The sequence below is a fragment of the Somniosus microcephalus genome, chromosome 8 (assembly GCF_052327205.1).
Source record: "Somniosus microcephalus isolate GS21.2 chromosome 8, FLI_Smic_1.0, whole genome shotgun sequence".
Lineage (NCBI taxonomy): Eukaryota > Metazoa > Chordata > Chondrichthyes > Squaliformes > Somniosidae > Somniosus > Somniosus microcephalus.
Genome location: NC_140994.1, coordinates 30831793 through 30849620, shown reverse-complemented (window position 1 = coordinate 30849620; position 17828 = coordinate 30831793). Strand labels below are relative to the sequence as shown.

The following is a 17828-nucleotide window of genomic DNA, read 5'->3' as shown; positions in this document are numbered from 1 at the left end:
CAGCACCTCATCTTCCGATTAGGCACTTTACAGCCTTCCGGACTCAATATCGAGTTCAACAATTTCAGATCATAACCTCGGCCCCTATTACATTTTTTTATTTATATATTTTATCCATACCTTTGTTTTGGTTCCCCCCCCCCTTTTTTTTCTCTCTCCCACATGGCAGCTGTCTCCCATTCAGCCAGCACATTTCACACCTAATCTAGAGCCGTCTTTTGTCTCCACTAGTCCCATCACCATCTCATCTCATTTTGAATACCTCTTAATGTCTCGTCTCTTTTTTGTTCTCTCCCAGCCCGGCCTATTAATCTATTTCATTCCCTGTGCCTCTTTAGTCTTGATAAAAGGTTTTGACCCAAAACGTTGACTCTAATTTTTCTCCACGGATGTTGCCTGGCCTGCTGAGTTTTTCCAGCATTTTCTGTTGTTATTTCGGATTGCCAGCATCTGCAGTATTTTGCTATCGCTCCCCACTCCCCCCAGCTCCAAAATGTGGTTGTTTTCATTAGACCCAGAAGGAGCTTTAAGCTGAATTCTAGAGCCAAAATTCAGTTGCTCAGTTTTCTGCTGCTTGCTTGTTCCTCATTGGTACTTGCCAACTGAGTTGAGCTGCTTTTGCTCCACTTATGTATGGCCAATGCAGTGTTTGGTAATTTAACAGATGAATCCTCATTTTAGTCAATCATTAACTTTTTTGCTTTATGGAGTTTTATTCCATTTCGCCAACCTGACTAGCTACTGTCTAAAATTTAAAATCCACTTATGTGAATAGTGTCCAAATCTTTACTGGTTTGTGATTTTTGTAACTGCTTGGCTGGCAGATCATTGTTGCTGTCGTTTTCGTGCCTAGACAGCTGTTGGCCGCTACCGACATATCGGCTCTTCTCAATAAACTGAAGTTTGTTTATTAATGGGCCGTATTTTCCGATCGGAGGCTTCCCGCCTGCGGAAGCCTCCGATCTGGAAAAAATCTACGCACTTGCCTGAGGGCCCCCGAGGTGCGTATAGTTCTGATCCTGGGCCTTTCCAACTCCCAAGTGTGCAGGGCCCACGTATCCCAGGGGCGCATGCGGTTCGCAAGCGTCCCTGGGATCACGTGGGCCATGGGGAGCCAATCGAAGAAGGGAATCTCCCTTCATACACTTGACAGATGGACCTGTCAAATATATGAATGGAGATCACCCCAAAAACATTTCAAAACATTAAATACATTTTTTTTATCACATTTTAAAAACTATTTGAAATTAAAATAAATTAAATATTTTAAACAAATTTAATTTAAAAACATTTTTTTTTACAGGGCTAAAAATAAACTTACCTCTTTTAAAGTATTTTTAAATGATAAATGACTGGAATATATTTTTTAAACTTTTTTCAACTCTCATCCTGGCCGTGACCAGGCGTAAGAATTCTAAAGCTTTTCTGTCGGCGGAGGGGCTCCAGAAAACAGAACTATCCGCCCGCAGAAGCCCTTCTCCAGGGCAGGCATCCGATCTGTCGAGCATTCTTGACAGATTGGAAATGCCGGTTTTCAGTGCATGTGCTGTGCATGCCTGAAACCGGCATTTCCGATGTCCCTACAGGTGGGTACACAGCGCGTACACACCCGTAGGGATCGGAATATCCGGGCCATTAACTATTAAATAGTTAGCTCCCATTCTCGCTCTGCATCCAACACAGTCGATCTGTTTGGGGGAAGAGTGAATATTTATTGTGTTAATCATGTGTTGCTATATTAGTCCCTCCAGGGAAATTGGAGATTGGTTTCTGTCCTGGGTTAGGGAAGAATCGGTGACCTGTGGAAATGAGATATGCTGGTGTGTCTGAGCAGTAAAAGACGCTTACAGCCTTGCCCAATCAATTGTTTTTTTTTATGTTCAGTAAAAATTATACCATAGTACACTCTTGTTCGTTACTTCTTCCTCCAAGCCACCTCTAAGCAATAAAAGTTAATTCTTGTTCAGGTTTTTCTAATGAAAATCTTGTAATATACAGGCGGCTGGCTTCAAGGCTCATGGCACTTAATTTTTGCTGAGCAGTGAAGAGGATAGGAGTTCAAACAGTCTTGCTCTGTTGCAAGACAAAAAGCTCAATTAGAAAATCTCCTACAAGGTAGACGGGCTGACTGATCTAGCACGCTGTCCTTTCATCTGTGGGACCTGGTTTAAATCTGGCACCACACTGGTTTTGCACCCTATACAGTGTCAAACCTAAGCCGTCTCACTGTTTTTCTCTGGAGTCAGGCCCAGTAAACTTTGTTTTTGTTACGTTACAAATTTTATTTCTAATAGTAAATCAAGATAACCAAAAGGATTGTTAATATTTTGAGGAATTTGATTGGTTTCCCGCTCCCCTCTATTGGTAGATTTTACTGTCTGCTTTTGCTTGTTCTCGTGTCTCAGTTCCTTTAGTGGAAGCTTATCTCCCTGTTTTCCTCATGTTCAGTTGGTATACTTACCTCTTCAGTTGTGATTGGCTCAAATTTTATATTATAGAACAGCAACAAATCAGCTGCAAGTGTGATGCAAAATTTGCAAATAGAAATGTGTTTTGAGATGTGGGCAAATAATGCTGTACGCTGGACTTTCTTTTAGATGGGATAGAAAATGGATATCCTTATTGGAAAGATTTCAGAACGTATTGCCATGTCTTGCTCTAAATTTCACATTTTGTGGCAATCCAGGTTGTCACAGGGATGAATATTCCCTGACATTTTGAGTGCAGCTTCTGCAAAGAATTGGGAAAGACGTATACCCTAATAATTCCATTTTAATGAGTTGCTCAATGCTGCAGTTTGAAATAGATTACTGTTTTGTGGGAGGTGTAAGCGAACAACCCTTGCTGCTTCTGTTTGCATTAGGATCTGCTGGTATCTACCTTTTGTGTTTTAAGTAACCCTTTCCTCCACTGTCTTGCAAATGGCTGAAAAATGCATTAGTCTGTCACTCTTTCTTTTCCTGCTTTTCATTTCTACTCCGGTATATTGTATGCATAGCACCATTTAAAATGCACACCGTGCTCCTTTTTTTGCCCACGGCGCATGGCTGCCTCAATTGTAGTCTTTAATTTCCCCGTGCATGTTCCATATATTTTTTCTATAATTGTTTTTATATGACAGATGGCCATCTTCTATGCTGTCCTATGTAAATACGCATCTTATGTTTCTTAATGAAGACAAGTAATGAACAAATGCTGCACACTGGCATGGCTGTCACTGTCTCGTCTGCAAATGGCTGGAAGGAGATCTATTTGTATATAGCCCCAGGTCATGTTGAAACTAAATTGTATGCAGTTTACTCTTAATTTAAAGTTGCTAAATTATCTGATTAATCTCTAAATTCCTACATTCCTATTTTCCTCTTATTTATGTTGCTTAATTCAAATTGGATAATTCAATTTTTTTATTGCAAAAATGACTGAATTATCAGTAGATTCCACTTTACAAATGATCCGCTCTCGAATTGTCACTGCACATTCAGCTGAGTTCAACATGCTTCTTTGTGCCAGGACAAGATGGTGACAGAAGGCAAGGTTTTTTTTGGGAGAGAAGAGTCACTGGCCTGTCTATGCTCCAGGCAAGTTTAGAAGGACAAAGTATGGCACTCTGTTAATCATTTATATTTTGGAGTTGTAAATACAATACTTTATGTTGCATGCCCCATTGTGGAGGCAACATAATTTCCAAACTTGTGAGCTGTGTACAGTTGGGGAATATATCAGTTTCCCAGCTTATAAGTAAATCGATCTGTTCCTTCCCCCTGCTGCCTGCGCACTACTCAACACCACCAATTGAGGAAATTCGGCATTAAAATAAACATTTAAAAATGGTTGCAGCATCTGTGTGCCTTTTAATTATATTTGCAAGTTCGCATTTCGCGCATTTTCTCCACCACCTTTTTCTCTCCCTTACGCATGCACGCACCCCCCCCCCCCCCCCCGCCCCGTGCATTTGCCCCACTGCCTCTTCTTGGCTTGGATTATGATCCATGACTGGTAATTTCTTAGTTGTGGCCTACTTTCGTTCTGGTGCAGCCACGAGGGATTAATGCAACAATGCAGCTAAAACTTCTAGTGGTATTTAATCTTGCCTTCCTTCTATTACATGGCCTAGCTGCTTGTCATCAATGCTGGGGTGGAATTTCGGAGGGGGGTGGGGGGGGGGGTGGGCATGGGTGCCTGCACCATTTACTGTGATATTGAGTGTAATGTTATCTTAGTAACGTAATTACGAGTCTAACAAGCAGTTGTTGAGGAGAACCATTTTATTCAGTCCTGCTTCTGTGTCTGCCAGTACAGTCTGAAAGCATGGCCAAGATGGCGTTGGATCCCGCCCCTGGATATGACATCAGCCGTCAACCAGCTATCAATCAAACCCCCGCTGTCCTTGCAACAGTTACGGTTATCCTTGCATCTTCCCCCTTCAATGAAGACATAACACAGTCATAACATAACACATAGAACTTGTTAACATCATATAGAACCAGTCAGTGTAACTAATTGCAGGTAGGTATAAACCTTACCCACACCCATGAGTCCATTAACTGTTTACAGTCTTATCAATCCCTGTCTACAGGTCAAGTTTAACTACAGGCTTTCTGGTGCGCTGTGACCTGCGTGGCTGGACGGGTGTTTGCTGAACCACCCCAGTTGTATCCACATTATCACTATTGTGTCCTTTGTCTCTTTGTGGCATTTCCCTCATCTCGTCTCTTTGTGGCATTTCCCTCATCTCGTCATCCTCTCCATCCTCCTGAGGCTGAACGGTCTCTGTGGTTTTCAGTAGGTGCCTCCTGTTTCTGCGAAGCACATTGCCGTTCTCTGTCATGACACTGTATGACCTGGGGGCGACCTGTTGTAGAACTGTGGCTCTTGTAGGCCATGACTCCGGCCCTTCAATGCGGACTATATCCTTCTCCTGTAGCGGCACTAGCGTAGTGGCTGTGCGGTCATGAAGTGTTTTTTGTTTCTGTTGTAGCTTACGAGCCTTGTCTGCCCACACCTCATCTCTGTGGTCAGGTGTGACATAACTGGGAAGTCTTGTACGGATTTTCCAACCCAGTAAGAGCTCAGCTGGAGACTTGTCACTTGCTAGCGGGCCCGCCCTGTACGACATCAGGGCCAGATATGGGTCAGTGTTGCTGTGTGCTGCTTTCTTTAATAGTCTTTTCACAATCTGTACCCCCTTCTCTGCCTTTCCATTGGGCTGGAGGTTACATGATTAAACTCATACTCTGAAGCAAATAACTGAAACTCATGACTGGCATAGGGAGCGCCATTATCAGAGACCAGGGTTAGAGGGATGCCCTGCCTGGCAAAGATTGACTTCAGATGAGTTATCACAGCTCTTGATGTAGTACTGGACAAGAGAGCAATCTCCGGATAATTGGAATAATAATCAATAACTAACAAAGTCTTTTCCTTCATAGTGAAATATATCAGTTCCGACCTTTTCCCAAGGTTGTGATGGGAGCTCTGTGGTAATGAGGGACTCTTTTGCTTGCTTGTAGTGATACTCCTGACATGTAGCACACTCGCTGATCAACTGGTCAATATCAGAGTTCATGTTTGGCCAGTAGAGTGCCTCACGTGCTCTCCTTTTTGACTTTTTTGCACCCAGATGCCCTTCGTGTATCCTGTTGAGCATTTCTCGTCGCATAGAGGTGGGCACTACTATCCTGTCACTTAAGCAGTAATCCATTGACCACAGAGAGCTCAAACTGAATGTGATAATATTGTTTACATGACCCTTCCAGCCCTCTTGAAGATTTCTCATTACTTTACTCAGGACTGGGTCCTTTGATGTCTCTGTGACTATCACTGATAGTTTCTCCTGTGTGGCGGGCAATGCTGCGTAGACCATATCCACATGAAGAGCCACATCCTCTTCTGTTTCACTGTTTTGTGTGGCATACGGCGCAGCCCTGGATAGTGTGTCTGCAATGAACATTTGTGTCCCTGGCACGTATGTTAGCTCAAAATCGTAACGTTGAAGTCTCATCATCAGGCGTTGTATCCGTGGTGACATGTCACACAGATTCTTCTTTGCGATCCCTAGCAGTGGCTTATGGTCCGTTTCTAGGATAACCTTGGGAAGACCATAGATGTAGGTATGAAATTTTTCACACCCAAATGCCAAGCCAAGGCACTCCTTCTCGATCTGCGCGTACCGGCACTCTGTAGCCGTCATGGAGCGTGACGCATACGCCACTGGTCGCCATTCTCCTTCATCTTCCTGTAGAAGGACAGCCCCTAATCCATTCTTAAAGGCATCTGTGGACACTTTTGTCCTCTTTTTAGGGCAGAAGAACTTCAGTAGGGGTTCACTTGCTAGAATGTGTAGCAGCCCCTTCCATTCTCTCTCATGTTCATGTCCCCATTGGAACTCAGTCTCTTGGTGCAGCAGTTTTCTCAGATGAACAGTTTTCTCTGCTAGATTTGGAATGAATTTTCCTAGGTAGTTAACCATGCCAAGGGCCCGCTGAACCCCTTTCTTGTCCTTTGGTTTCTCCATGTCATGTATAGCTTTTACTTTTGACTTGTCTGGCTGAATCCCCTCTGCAGAGATCTTGTCTCCGAGGAATGTGATTTCATTGACACCGAACTGACATTTGTCTTTATTTAGTTTGAGTCCATACTGCTGTATTCTCTGAAGCGTTTTCTCCAGTGTGGTGTCGTGCTCCCCTTGAGTGGAGCCCCATACTACCAGATCATCCACGTACACCCGCACTCCCTCCAGGCCCTTGATGATTTGCTCCATTGCTCTGTGAAAGATTTGTGGGGCGGAGCTAATACCAAAGGGCAGACGTTGGTAGGAGTATCGACCAAACGGGGTGTTAAAAGTGCGCAGCTTAGCACTTTCTTCATCAAGTTTCAACTGCCAGAAACCATGTGAGGCGTCCATTTTGGAGAAGACTTTCGCTTCTGTCATTTCGCTGACTATTTCCTCTCTCTTTGGAATTTGGTAGTGCTCTCTCTTGATATTGGCATTAAGGTCCTTGGGATCCATGCAGACACGCAATTTATCAGTTTTCTTTGAATTGACGCAGACCATGGAATTTACCCAGTCAGTCGGTTCCTCAATCTTCTTTATGACAGCTAGTCCCTCCATGCGGTCTAACTCTTTCCTCAGTTTTTCACGGAGAGCCACTGGAACTCTCCTGGGTGTGTGAATCACAGGTTGTGCATCCTCTCTCAGTTTGATGGAGTATGTAAAGGGCAGTGCTCCGAAACCCTGAAAGACATCTGCATATTTGTGTGCTATAGTCTCATGAGTCAGATTTGTAGTATCTTGGGGGGCACTCTGCACACAGTTCTGTTGATTGATAGTATAGATTTGTTTTACCAAGCCCAAATCCACACAGGCGTTGTCCCCCGACAGTGACTCATGTCCTTCAGGCACTATAACAAAGGTCAGAGGGTGAATGTGATTTTTTATCGTAACATTCAGCCTACACGTTCCTTTTGTTTCAATGCTTTGTCCATTGTATGGCTTCAAAGACACAGTCTTGTTCAGTATTTTAGGTCGCACTGAGATTCCGTGCATCACTCCAACTTATGAGGTTTGCCTTAGCACCTGTATCTAGCTTAAAGGGAACAATGGTGCCATTTACCAGCAAGGGAGCTATCCAAACTTCAGTCTGTGGTCCTACAGAGTGCACTTCATTAGCATTGTTGCCCTGTTTTGATTCATTTTGCACCATTCCAACAAACAAAGTCTCCGCTCCTGTCTCTTCAGTCTCAATAGCATGCACTGTCTTTTTACCTTCAGTTTTCTCTTCTAAAAAACACATCTTGGCAAAGTGATTCCTGCCTTTACATTTTGCACAGTGCTTCCCATAAGCAGGACACTGTCTGGCCACGTGTTTATAACCGCACCGTCTGCATTCGTAAGGCGTATTCGTCTTGAACTCCGTGGGCCGCCTTGTGTCCCTTTTGTGTATCACATCCACTGGCAGGTTTTTTAGCCCCAGGGTGCTCTCTTCTGCTATGCTGCTCCCTTCGAACGTTTTCGTGTGCATGGCTGAGAGTTCACTACCATGACACATTTTTACTGCTGCATCCAAATTTAGGTCATTATCTCTAAGCATTCTCTCCCTCACCTTGTCGAGTATTCCAAAAACGACTTGATCGCGTATCATCGATTCCTTCAGGTCCTTAAAGTTGCATGTTTGTGCTTTTATTTTCAAGTCCGTCAAAAAAACATAAAAGGATTCTCCTTGCTTTTGCACGCGGGAGCGAAACACGAATCTCTCATACGTTTCATTCTTTTTTGGAGTGCAGTATTCGTCGAACCGTTCTATCACCTTGTCCAGATCATTTTTATCATCTTCGGCTGCAAACGTAAATGTGTTAAACAGCTCGATTGCCTGCGAGCCAGCCATTGTTGGCAACAAAGCTACTTTACGTGTTCCAGAGCTAGTCGAAGCGTCAATCGCTGTGAGGTAGAGAAGAAAGCGTTGCTTTTAGACACGCCAATTTTCATCCACATTTCCTTCTAGTTGCAGATTAGCCGGAGGCTTAATTCCTTCCATTGTTGTAGTATGTCCTTATCGTGAGTTCTATAAATCCTGGTACCATGTAATGTTACCTTAGTAACGTAATTACGAGTCTCTCAAGCAGTTGTTGAGGAGAACCATTTTATTCAGTCCTGCTTCTGTGTCTGCCAGTACAGTCTGAAAGCATGGCCAAGATGGCGTTGGATCCCGCCCCCGGATATGACATCAGCCGTCAACCAGCTGTCAATCAAACCCCCGCTGTCCTTACAACAGCTACGGTTATCCTTACATTGAGGTGTCTGTCTTAGAATTCGTGGGCAAGGAGTTTTGTCGCAGCACCTTGTCTCACTACATCTTGGCTCATGTTCTGGCCAAAGGGGTTTAAAAAAAAAAAAATAATTGCAAATTTTAAAAATTGCAGCTATCCCCAGCGGCCATCAGTTGCTGTTATGAAACTGGCATTTGCTGCAAGATGGGCCCGGTTTCTGTCAATCTTTTTCTGGCACACACATCAAACATACTAAGCCTTGGGGCCCACCGGAGGTAGAATTGGTGGGATTTCTAATGAATGATATCATCTTGCCTCTTATGGCATTCTTAGAGAGGGATGGCCACAAGAAGCACCCACACCCATGTCTGGCGGTGTTTGCCGATTGGATTTTTAATAAAGAGGGACAAAGACCCAGTGTAACAGAGGCCTGCCCCAAATTATAGCTCGCTCAGCCTGTTTGAACTGATTCTCACTCTCTACTCCACACCCCCCAACCCCACCCCATCCCAAGCAGGCAGAGGAATGTCAGGCCCAAAGTATCCACATGTTTCTGATGTACAAGTGTTTTGCTAAGTTGTTTACATACATTTAATTAAAAGACCCATGAGGTTCTTGTCTACCAAATATCAGTTTTTGTAATTATCTTTCGTATTAGAGTTAAGGCAGAGTTCCTTAAGCATTTCCTTATTTTTTTCCACAAATCTTATCATTTTCTTGCCTTGCTTAATAGGTAGTTTTAACCACTGTAGTATTTGCCATTTTGTCCCAGTTTTTCCTGAACAAACCAGATTTGCAAAATAATGTAACTTTGTTTTGTAATCAGAGCTGCCACAACATTGTAAAAATACTAACTCACAATTTGGCCCTTTTGTAGCTCGGACGTGCCAGACGACAGCCTCGCACCGTTTTTCAGTCTTTGTGCTTCCAGCATCTACTTGGGTCATTCTCATTATCTTCTTTTCCAGTTGCATTTTGTTGTTTTGCACCTAATATTGACAAGTGCATCGTAATGGTAGTTTGATGGCAGAGCAACTTGGGGTTAATGCCAGATTTGTATTTGCAAAAGCCAAATAATTTATCCCAAATCATCGCATGTAAGTGAAATACATTAAGGCTGTTATCCATCTGTTACACCCACACGTGCAGGCCTCGGCGAAAGAGCCACCACCTTGTCGATCAGTAAGCAGCTAAATTGAGTAGGAAATGTAAAACTAGATTATTATATATTTATGGTGCCATTTGCAGATTGCCTGGGAGAAACTTAAAAGGTCTAAATCCAATACCTTGCATTTAATAATTGGTGTATATTCAATCCATTAAATGTATAGAAAAGAATTTCTGAGCTACTTGATTAGGTTTTAACTGATTTGATCAATAGGTTTTGTCTCGATGAAAGGTGCTACGCTTGACCAGTCCATTGCAGTATGTTACACGGAGCGGGGGGAGTTCGTAGACTTCACTCATTTTTAGCAGATTTGACGCAGTTTCTAAAACTTCTTTGTTCGGGAAGTACGTTCAGGATTATTTGTATTCGTCACCACTCTGGAAGATTCATTCAGGCTGCTTTCTGACCATGGCTTCTGGCAGATGTTTTTTTGTTCATATTTTATTCATTGTTAAGTTTAATAATTAATTAGCATGAATATTCAGTGTATATTTTAGTAATTAGAAATGTGAGTAATGTAGATGTAAGCAGATTATTTAACTTGGATTGTGATTCAGAGCTAGAGAGCATGAGTACAACTCGATTCAATGGAATTAGAGATGAGAAGTTTTTCTGCCACACCTCCCCTCCCCAATGGGGAATATGTTGGAATAAATTACCAGTTAAAGCAATTGATTCAGCACTGATTTTATCATTTTAAAAGAGCTGGATAAATTAAGAACAAGTTTAAAGACTAAGAATGAAGATTGATGTAGATGAGCAGATGATCTGCAGAACACACTGGCATAGATTTTCAATTTGCCACCTGGGCATAAAACTGGCATTGTGGATCAGTCGTCCATTATAGGAACTGGACAATTTTCTACCCCAATGATTCCTGTGTGGCTGACGGGATGTGTGAATCCTGTTTGGGACATAACTGGTCAGAGTTGAATGTGGTTTATAAAATTAGATTTTATAAAGGGGAGGAAGCTATGCTTCAGTTGTATCGAGGCTTAATCAGACCCCATCTGGAGTACTGCGTTCAGTTCTGGGCACCGCGCCTTGGGAAGGCTATCTTGGTCTTGGAGGGGGTGCAGTGCAGATTCAGCAGAGTGATACCGGGCTTAGAAGGTTAAATTATGAGGACAGGTTGCATAAATGAGGCTTGTATTCCCTTGACTATAGAAGATTGAGGGGTGATCTGATTGAGGTGTTCGAAATGTTAAAAGGATAGATACAGAGAAATGATTTCCGCTGGTGGGCGAATCGAGAACGAGGAGATAATCTTAAAATTAGAAATGCGCCGTTCAGGAGCAAAATCGGGAAGCACTTTTTCCACACAAGAATGCAAGTCTGGAATTCTCTCCCAAAAAGGCTGTGGATGCTGGGGCAATTGGAGTTTTTGAAGATGGAGATCGATAGATTTTTGCTAGGTAAGGGTTTCGAGGGATATGGAGCAAAGGTAGGCAAATGGATTTGAGGTACAGATCAGCCATGATCTAATTGAATGGTGGAGCAGGCTCGAGGGGCAGAATAGCCCACTCCTGTTCCTATGTTCCTTGATTAACTTTTGCTGCACCTCCAGTAGTCTGTCTGTCTCATCTGTCTGTCTCTGGACCGCCAATGAGATAGCATACCAATCAAATAGGGCTGCTGTACTGGCTCAATTAAATCATTGCAAAGATTGATTGGGCCTTGTCCTGTCCAGGACAAGTTTAAGATTGGCATGCCTCGATCATCTGAAAAAGACAACCTTCAGAGCTTTTTAGAATGCCAGAAGGTAGAGGAAAACAAACAAGTGATTCATTCTGTAAAGCACAAATTGCTAGAAGAGACCAAAAAAAGTAGTTATTGTAATAAAAATATAATGGGGATGCAGAAATAATTTTTAACATTGTTTATGAACTGTAGTTTTGTGATATGGGATAATAAGTTATAAAGCTTCTGATACTTGAGTAGTTTTATTACTGTATTACTTGTCTCTGCATTGTGGAGTGTGAAATAAAATTTTTCATTTTATATAAAAAAAATGTTTGACTGGGAGCTAGTAATCTCCCAGGACCTGCTGGCAGTCCACTCGTTAACACGAAGTTTTTGTTTCATTCAAGCTTCAATTTCAGACATGTCACCTGTCACCTTACTTCCCCAAGAGTTTTAATGGTTTAGGTCAAATCCATGATGGGACAGTAATCTGTGGAAGAAACTGGTTTACTGGACTGAATGGCCTACTTAGATTGCATATTTATGTTTTAAGAACATAGGATAGGGAATAAAAGAAGCTACAATTAACCCAAAGTAATATTTACTTTTATGTCATTACGTTTGAAGTGGTGAACTGAACTTCAAGCATTTGTCTAATCTGAAACTCTTGAAGCGTTATTGGACTATTTCCAAGTATCTCAAACTTTTGGTTATCAGCTGTCTAATATTACATTGTATTATGTCATTTTTCATATTTTTTCTCTTGGGATGTCGGTGGTAGTGACAAGGTCTCATTTATTGCTTATCCCTAGTCTCCCCAAGCAGGTGGTGGTTGGCCTTCTCCTTGAACTGCTGCAGTCCTTATGGTGATGGTGCTCTCACAATGGTGATGGGCACCAAATTTTCAGGATCTTGCGCCAGCGCCAATGAAGGAATGGTGGTGTATGCCAAATAAGGGTGATATGTGACTTGGAGGGGAACTTGGAGGTGATGGCGTTCCCACAACATTGCTGCTCTTGACCTCGGTGGTAGAAGTTGCAGGGGAGAGAGGTGCTGCCAAAGTAACTTCTATATCATACATACTGTAGTCATAGTGTGTAGATTATATCGGAGGTGGATATTGAGTTCATGGGCATTGATCAAGCTAACTGCTCTGTCCTGGATGATGTGGAGCTTCGCAAGTGTTGTTATGGCAGCACCCAGCCAGGGGATTGATGTGCTTTCCATCACACCTCTGACTTGAGCATTAGAGATGGTGGAGAGGCTTTTAGGAGTCAGGAGGCGGGAAACTCGTCGCAGAGTACCCAGCCTCTGCCCTGCTCTTGTAGTGTTGATCTGGCTGGTCAATGGTTCTCGCCTCCATGATAGTTGTGATACTGTTGGAGGTCAGGGGGCAATGGCTGGACTTTTTGTTTGAGGTGGCCATTGCCCACCATTTATGTGGGGAAAATGTTATCTGCTGCTCATCCGCCCAAGCCTGATGTTATCCAGGTCCTGCTGCAGCCTTACATGGACTGCTTAATTATTAGAGGAGTTGTGAACGGAGCAGAATGCAATGCAGTTATTGGCGAACAACCCCACTCCTGACCTTTACGGTTGAGAGAAGCTGAAGATCGTCGGGCCAAGGATATTTCACTATGGAACTCCTACAGCAATGTCCTAGAGCTGCAATGATTGACCTCTAACCGCAATCATCTTCCCTTGTGTCAGGTATGACTCCAGCCACTGGAGAGTTTTCCCTTTGACCCTGTTGACCTCAGTTTTGCTAGGACATGTTATATTTGGTCAAGTGCTACTCTCGCCTCTCTTTTGTGGTATTCAACTGTTGTGTCCATCTCTGGATCAAGGCTGTGATCGAGTCTGGAATTGAATGGATTTGGCAGAATCCAAATTGAGTGTGAGTGAGCAGGTAATTGGTAAGGAGGTATCGCTTGATGGTACTCGTGATGACTCCTAGCACTTTTTTGTGATGGCTGGGAGGAGGCTGAGGGCAGTAATTGCTGGGTTAGAGTTTTCTTTTTTTATGGGTACAACACAACTGGGCAATCTTCCACATTGTTTGGTAGATATCAGTGTCATAGCTGTACTGGCACAGTTAGGCTAGGGGAGCAGCTAATTCTGGTGCACAGGTTTTCAGCACAGTAGCTTGGATGTTGTTGGAGTCCATAGCCTTCACTGTGTCCCGTGCACTCCACTGCTTAATGTCATGAAAAGTGAACAAATTGGCTGGAAACTGGTATCCATGATAGTGGGGACCTCGGGAGGAGCCTGAGTAGGATCATCCACTTGGCACTTCTGACTGAAGAAACTTGCAAACACATCCACCTTGTCCCTTGTACTTGTATACTGGGCTCCACCATGGGTTGAGGTTGGAGATATTCATGGAGTCTCCTGTTAGTTGTCTGGTTGCTCACCACCATTCTCGATTGGATGTGAAAGGGCTACAAAGCTTTGCTCTGATTTATTTGGCAGCTAGGTAGGGGTTTCGCTCTGTCTATAGCCTGTTTTTTTTTGTATTTAGCGTGTTGGCAACCCTGTGTTGTAGCTCCTCTAATTTTAACGCATGCCTGGTGCTGCTCTTGGCACGTCCTTCTACACTCCATATTAAATCAGGGTTGGTGTCCCGCCTTGATGATTGAGGAGTGAGGGATCTTGATTGAGAAGCGAACGATCTGTTGGGCCATGCGATTCTTGATTATGGTATTCAATTCTACTGCTAATGCCCATAGCTTCTTGCGGATACCCACTTTTGGGCTGCTAGATCTGCCCTTACTCTGTCCCACACAGCATTGTGATCGTGCCACAGTATACAATGGACATTGTCCTCACTCTGGAGATGAGGCATTTCCTTCGTAGGGATTGTGTGGTGGTATCGTCTACCAGTGTTATTGTGGACAGACATGTTTATGATGAGTAGTTTGGTGAGGGCAAGGGTAGGTTACTTCCTTGCATTGGTTGCTTCGTCACCTGACACAGTCCAAGTTTGGCAGCTATGTCTTCCAGGATTTTGCCAATTTGGTCAGTAGTGATACTACCACTAACTAATGTACTGCATGTTGTATGAGCGACCTGACACATGGTTAAGATAATAAATTGGACCAGGAGTAGGCCATACAGCCCCTCGAGCCTGCTTAATGTTTTAATTTTTTTTTAAGTAACACTAAATGATTAAACAAAGATTACATTTAAGACTTGGTGACTGTGCCACATGGGAGACCTTGGGTGGCAATTGAAGTATTGCAACTGGTGTTATATACAACAGACATATTGTGCCAGCCCAGTACCGCAGAGAATTGGAAATATGTGAGCCATCTAGTGCCCAGTGAGAGTGAGGTTGGTGACCGGATAAGTCACCAGCTCACCCTTTGGTTCAGGTAACTTTTAAAATTTAACATGAAACTCTAGCGCGGAAAGCAGATGAAAAAGAAACAGGCCTCTGCTTAACAAGTGATAGAAGTTTTGAATTTACTTGCAACATCATGTATTTTATTTTTAATAAAATATTTGGGATTTGAAAGGTGTTGTGAATGTGAGCAGATAATTTTAGAGAAGCTGTGCTGTGTGCCTAACTTCCCAAAGCCTATAAGCACAATAAAGCTTCAAACTGAAAGCACAAGGAGATCAGGCCTGTTCTGCATGGCTGCCAGTCAAAATATTGCATTTCTTTCACTTAAAGGTCTATATTGCATACTTAGCTGTTGATAACACCCATGACAGCCTTTTAGTAATCAGTGTGTTCTTTACGGCTATCTGCCATTAGCGTGAAAGAGATAGATTGGGCTTTTGAAATGTACTCCTAGTTCTAGTTCCACATCTTCAAGCCACTGGTAATTGTAGAAATTAAGTTCTGCTCTGTGTGCTATTGTAATATTGTACTTTAAATTATGATGCAAGGCAAGATTAGTGGGATGAGAATTGGCTATAACTACATGGTAAATATTCTAATTCTCAATTCATTTTTGAAAGGTTGTGATGTGAAAACTTTAATTTGACACCTTATGATTTTACAGTATTTCACTTTGCAGACTGATCATACTTCAGTGTTTGAACTCCATAAGCTTTAGTTTGTGTATCAAGATACTCATAACAAAACTGTAGGAATACAAATCTCCACTGGCTTTGTGGGTGCGTGTGCTTCAATACATTGTGACCTAAGAAAGGAAGGTATGAGTAACTAGTACTTGGTAATTTTATAATTTATTGAGAGTACAATAGCTCCCTGCTTCTAACTTTCATTAGACCTTTGATGTACCCAATACTGCTCATTACTCTATTTAATAAATAAAGCAACTCAAGCCTCTGTGAGCAGTCACTGGCATAGTGTATTAGTATGCTGCATCACCGGTGGGGCAGCAGTTTGACCCCAGCCTTCACTAACATATGGCCTTGCAGATAGCTAGCAGCCAGTTGCTTTCCTGTCATGCACAGCATCTTTCAAAGAGGTAGGAACCCAGCTAATAGCAGGGAAAATTTACATGTATTCACCTTGAGCCACATTTCAAGTCTTGCTGGCTTTGCTGAAAACTAGGAAAATGTTCATGGATGCCCATTCACCCCCTCAGTCAAGTTCAGGATATCGTGTTTAGGAGGCTGTGAGGATGAAAATAACAAATTGCGTGTTTTTAAATTTTTGTTTTTTACCTTGAGTCGCAGCATTTTTAATGGGGTTACTGTTCACAGCATTAAGAAACTATCAAATCTTTTTTCATTTTATCATACTATAAATTGGTTAAGACCCACTGATTGGAATCAACCATTGTAAAAATTCACTATCAAATCAGAGTTAATTTCAATAATAAAAACAGAAAAGGCTGGAGATACTCAGCAGGTCAGGCAGCATCTGTGAAGAGAGAAACAGAGTTAACGTTTCAGGCCGATGACCTTTCGTCAGAACTGGAAAAAAGCAGGAAATGGAGCAGATTTTTAAGCAAGTGAAGAGGCTGGGAAAGGGGGGAGGGGATGAAAGAACAAAAGGGAAGGTCTGTGATAGGATGGAAGGCGGGAGAGATTAAGAGACATTAAGAGATATTCAAGGCAAAAGGAGATGGTAAATGGACAGGTTAAGAAACAAAGGATGGCTCTAGATGAAGTGTAAATTGCGCTGGCAGAATGAAAGACCGCTGCCATGTGGGGGAGAAGAAAAAAAGACACAGACAGAAAGTGTGGATATGAATGATGGGGGCCGAGGTTATGATCTGAAATTGTTGAACTCTATGTTGAATCCGGAAGGCTATAATGTGCCTAATCGAAAGATGAGGTGCTGTTCCTCGAGCTTACGCTGAGCTTTCGTGGAACAATGCAAGAGGCCGAGGACGGTGAGGTCTGAGTGGGAGTGGAGCAGTGAATTAAATGACAGGCGACCGGAAGCTCGGGGTCCCCCTAACGGACTGAACAGAGGTGTTCTGCAAAGCGGTCACCCAATCTGCGTTTGGTCTCCCGAATGTAGAGGAGACCACATAGTGAGCAGCGAATACAGTATACTAAATTGCAAGAAGTACAAGTAAATCGCTGTTTCACCTGGAAGGTGTGTTTGGGGCCCTGGACAGTGGGAAGGGGGGAGGTATAAGGGCATGTGTTGCATCTCTTGCGCTTGCATGGGAAGGTGCTGGGCGAAGGGGTGTTGGGGGTGATAGCGGTGTGGACAAGGGTGTTGCGGAGGGAGCGGTCCCTACGGAATGCTGAAAGGGGAGGTGAGGGGAAGATGCGTTGGGTGGTGAGATCACGCTAGAGGTGGCGGAAATGGTGGAGGATGATACGTTGAATGTGGAGGCTGGTGGGGTGAAAGGCAAGGACAAGGGGAACTCTGTCGTGGTTCCAGGAGGAAGGGGCAGGGGTGAGGACAGAAGTGTGGGAGATAGAACGGACACGGTCATGGGCGTGTCAACCACTGTAGAGGGGAATCCTCGGTTGAGGAAAAAGGAAGACATGTCAGAAGCACTGGTATGGAAGGTGGCATTGTCAGAGCAGATGCGGCAGAGACTGAGAAACTGGGAGAATGGAATAGAGTCCTTACAGGAGGTGGAGAGGGAGGAAGTATAGTCCAGGTAGCTGTGGCAGTCAGTGGGCTTGTAGTGAATGTTTGTCAATAACCTATCCCCAGAGATGGAGAAGTCAAGGAAGGGAAGGGAAGAGTTGGAGATGGACCATGTGAAGGTGAGGGAAGGGTGGAAATTGGAAGCAAAGTGAATGAAATTATCTAGTTCAAGTTGAG

At 43.2% G+C, this 17828-nt stretch overlaps 1 protein-coding gene and 1 long non-coding RNA gene across 2 annotated transcripts in view; one reads left to right on the top strand and one right to left on the bottom strand.

Moving 5' to 3' along the window:
- Positions 1–17828, top strand: part of trub1 (TruB pseudouridine (psi) synthase family member 1) — a 69360-nt gene that overhangs the window by 34258 nt on the left and 17274 nt on the right.
- The window catches only part of LOC147113410 (uncharacterized), a 70687-nt gene continuing 57112 nt past the window's right edge, over positions 4254–17828 (bottom strand). The window contains exons 2-4 of the long non-coding RNA XR_015079206.1: positions 16103–16207; positions 9626–9755; positions 4254–4421 (exon numbers count right to left, since the gene is read on the bottom strand). This is a non-coding gene — a long non-coding RNA (uncharacterized LOC147113410). The remainder of the gene's footprint in view (positions 4422–9625; positions 9756–16102; positions 16208–17828) is intronic.